The following is a 4,820-nucleotide window of genomic DNA, read 5'->3' on the forward strand; positions in this document are numbered from 1 at the left end:
CAGCGTGCAATATGTGTTGTAGATACAGTCTGAGACCAAAAAATTGACCGCCGAGTCGTTCACGTAAGGTGGACAATACAGTCGTGCTCCTCTCAGAATTCTATGTCTGGCAATATGCTCGATCTAGCAACATGTAGACTGCGGCACTTCCCAGAGGAAGTCTTGACTCCAGTCTTAGTACTTTACTCTTGACTACGACCGTAGTCTTGAGGTAAAACGCGAGACCAGCTAATATGATATTGTAGATTCGCTTGAATTACACTCATAGCTTCAGGGGCGATAAATATTTTGTCGATATGTGCTTTCGGTCGCCAGACGTCATATTAGCTGGTCTCGCGTTTTACCTGAAGACTACGGTCGTGTTCCAGCAGCGGTATGAATAAAATGATAGTAATAATAACAGTAATAATCGAATTATCCGGCAACTTCACACTTCACAGTGGATTTTCTCGAACTAAGAAATTTGCTGTATTTGTGAAAAATCAAAATGGCTTCACATCCAGCCTATGATGCCTAGAAGAGTCTTTACATCCTGCTGACATGAGACTAGCATAATCTCTGCGTCAGAAGCTTGCTTCTACTTAACCATTCAATAGACTCGCATTTTTTCCACCGTGATTAATTTTGTAAGCTAAGCACATCATCCGTTACAGCACACTCCAGGGGCTGGGAAATGTGGCCACATTGGTCTGGTGGAACGAACTATCACAGGTGCAATGCGTGGGTTCAGGCATTTGCTTTTAAGAGGCACAAACAGATTTATTTTACCTGTGGTAACCTCAAGAGAAAGACGTTATAATCCAGAATCCGCATTGAACATCACGTTCCTTCATTACCAACTGGGCAGAGCCGGTTTACGTTGGGAAATGACACAGCGGAAGTCATGGTAAACAGAAATACAGTCGCCAGTAAGCTTACTTACATTAGAAAATTTTATTTTATTTGGTGAACCGATAGCCATTTAAAGGGACAGGGCTCTTATTTTCCTTGTACTTGATTGAACTAGAGACGTTTAAAAATTTGGTGCTGGACTGTGATTCGAATTCGTATCTCCTCTTTCGAGGATCTGAATCTCTCGGAACAGTATAGTTCAGTCATTTCGTTCCTTTTCCCAAGACTGCAATCTTCTCTAGGTCTCCTCCAAAGGTAAGTATGTGGGTCTGAAACCTGATCCAGTACAAAAATATTCATAATTTCATTTCTAGCTTTATCAAGTGCACACCCACCTGCTAGTGAAAATTAACGCGCAATTTCAATGTCTGTTCATGTGTTTCCAAAAATCGCAACAGGTGTCGTTATTTCTGGTCAAACACGCACACATCTTACTGTTCATGAGTAAGCAACTGAAACTTAAGCTATATTCGTGGATGCACGGTAGGTGTGCAGTTCGATTGTCGCTTAGGCACAAAAGTTTGTATCCTTATTTTAGATTCAGACACCTAGCGGCTCGTAAGAAAAACCGATACGTAACATTTGATTTTTCTTAGTTAACAATCGGATTACGTGTTGGGTTCGTATCTCCGTCACAGAACTTCACATCATGCACTTCATCTTTAAATGCATGCACACTTTGTTACTTCAGAATGGAGGTATATCAGACATCTTTCGTGGTTCGATAACAGGGACGAAAGGGTCTTGATAGGAGTCACGGTTTATTACAAAAATTGTCGTCTTTTATTTTCAAGTTTAGATTTGGTTGCTGGTATTGGCCAAAATTTCGGTAATTCATGACTCTTCATGGCTAATCATCAATATGATGTGATTAGATTAGATTAGATTACATTAGATTAACTCTTGTTCCATAGATCATGAATACGACATTTCGTAATGATGTGGAACGTGTCATTTTAATGAAAGATTTCTTTAAATACCATGATTCAATTTCTTTACAACAATTTTTTACACTCTCTCTCATTGCTTTTTATTTATCTCTCTCTCTCTCTCACAAACACACACACACAAACACACACACACACACACACATTCTTTTTTATTTTTATTTGTATGTTGTGCTCGACTATCGGCGAGGCACGAAAACGCCTGTGAATGACTTTCTTAGTTTTGAGTACACTTACGAAAGAAATATAAAAACAACAATGAGAGTTACTGATTTATGATGCTCAGTTTGCAGTCAGTTCTGAGTATTATTAGTAACTACGCTCCAGTCCCTAAACCTAGTTACAGAAAGCGAATCAGACGCATTACGTATTCCAGGCCGTAGCAGCCGTGACTTGGAGACACCAGCTATGGTCACTTCCCAGACCGCTGTAGGATCACATCGGTTCGTCTTCTTCCTGCTGGTACTGTAACTGAGATTTGGCAACAAGGCAACGTATGTTTGGCAACTCTGTGATCGACGAGTTACTTCCTGGTGTGCACGGAATTAAGCCTCAAAAAAATGGTTCAAATGGCTCTGAGCACTATGGGACTTAACATCTATGGTCATCAGTCCCCTAGAACTTAGAAATACTTAAACCTAACTAACCTAAGGACAGCACACAACACCCAGCCATCACGAGGCAGAGAAAATCCCTGACCCCGCCGGGAATCGAACCCGGGAACCCGGGCGTGGGAAGCGAGAACGCTACCGCACGACCACGAGATGCGGGCAATTAAGCCTCAAAGATCACTTGATTTTACCTGTCATTTCCATTGAATAATCTGAGTTATTATCGCTTGCAGGGTAACAAAAGATTGAAGATTTACGGTTTCCAGCCCAGGAAAGTCGTTGCAGGTGGAAACCGCAACTAATCTCGACATTCAAATAGCGGTTTACGAGTTCTAGTTACTATTGCCGTCGTAATAGGAAGCTAAGACCCGTACCTCCTCGCCAGCTCTGTGGTAACGTGCTGAGCTGTGAAAAAGCGTCTGTTACGGTTCGCTGTTCCAGTCTCACTGACTGTAACGTTTTTATCCCTTCTGTGAAAGAGCTACAAGCAGTCAGATCAAACATCAATAAGGAAATCGCAAGAAAATGCTTTCAGCTCATAGTGCAATGTTGAAAAACTTACAATGCTGCACAACAGGTAAGGCCTCTTTCCGCTGCTGACAACCAAATTTTGGGTTTCTAGGAATACGTAACTATATTTATGAAATGCCACATTTGCATACCTCTTGAGTATGACACAGCATACCAATTAAACACAGACCCAATCAAAATCTAAGTGAGTAGTATTTTACTAATTCGTGTCGATAGAGGCATGCTTGTGTACAGATACTTTCGTCGTAAGGTTACCATGGTTAGTTTTATTTCATTTCTTATAATACAGTGCACAATTTTCGTAAGGTTTCCTTTAGTGTTGTTAAAACAATAGTAAACATGAGAGAGAAATTAATCATCAACGATATATGCGAATTCTCAGATGTTACCTATGACAGTCTGACAATGCACATGCAGTTTATTGATTACATGCATGTAGAAAACATGTTCTGAGTTAAAGCTGTCAAACAAAGTTTGAAGAAGAATAAAATATCACTACCACACGACGGCTAATATAGAAAATACTTTTCTGACATATTATGGCACGATGCGCTCTCCCTGCACATCTTCGAGATGCATCTGCTGCCTGCTGTCTATTAAACCTGAATAGAACAAAATGTCACAGTAGTTAGCCCTTTTTCCACATGCGACTACTTTGGGTTGAGAAGTGAAGGGAATTATGTTCAAAGTTCCATTAGATTGATACCTTCAGCAGAGAGCAGAATTGCGTTTTAAAAAATGTAGCACTGAATGTATTCGAACTCGCGACATCTCATCTATGCTACAAGCTGACACGTGGCTACAGCAGCTCCAGAGCTCGGCAACTATTCCTCCAGAACTTTTGGATTCCACAGCACTGTGAGATTATGCATATGGCCAGGTCTTGACTTCTGAGAGACAAACAGTTACAGCTTTTCTTTTGGACTGAACGACGTTTTCTAGTAACAGATAGCGCAATAGAATAGCTCAAGTGGAAAGGAACACTTCCTATTTAAACTTCTGCATCCTACACTGTTGGCAGTTGTGTGTAGGTGGCAGTTACGTGATTTTATTTCTGTGATTACAAAATAGTCGAATGTGTGCACTGGGTAGCCGAGGCAGCTAGTTCATGGCGATTTGGTCAACCAAGTAAATGAATTTACTGAACATGCTGCAAATTACTACAGGGAGCCTGTGTGTCAGAATTCTCATCCAGTGTGGCGCAACTGCGTTACGATAGAAAAATGACTCGCAGAGAAGAGGATTTCGTGGTCTGTTGGACGGATGGTAGGTTGTTATACCTATGGTCTGGGTTCGATTCCCACTTCCGTCAATGATTTTAGATAGGGAGAGACAGATTCCATTCTCTCCTGGCTACACCAAGTGAGGAGATATAATGGCTGCGTGGTCTGAAAATTCACATTAAAGATGATATTCCTTCTTTACCAAGTAGGCGGTAGGTTGAACCACAATAAAGTCTGGAGTGGCGGCATGTGGAAACTGTATCACCAGTTACCTTTCTTATACTAGTTATTTATTTCAAGTGACGACACAAACGCTATGTATGGTCACAGGACACTTATTCCATCTTTTATTTGAGCTTCTGTATGTCGATAAAATTGGTTCTAAACTGGGAATGCAACTCAGACCGCCCTTAACGCGGAATTTGATCCCTTCGTGGCAATACAGCTCGGCTACAATTTGTTGTTTGTTCAAAACTGCAGATTCCTCAACACCTTCACATATTACGCGTGAGTGGGATCGAATCCTGGCCCGGCACTAAAGATTTAATTATGTATTATCAAGCTCTATCATGAGAACACCTATCTGCTGGTGGATAATAATTTTGAGTTTTAATGTA

The sequence above is a fragment of the Schistocerca americana genome, chromosome 8 (assembly GCF_021461395.2).
Source record: "Schistocerca americana isolate TAMUIC-IGC-003095 chromosome 8, iqSchAmer2.1, whole genome shotgun sequence".
NCBI lineage: Eukaryota > Metazoa > Arthropoda > Insecta > Orthoptera > Acrididae > Schistocerca > Schistocerca americana.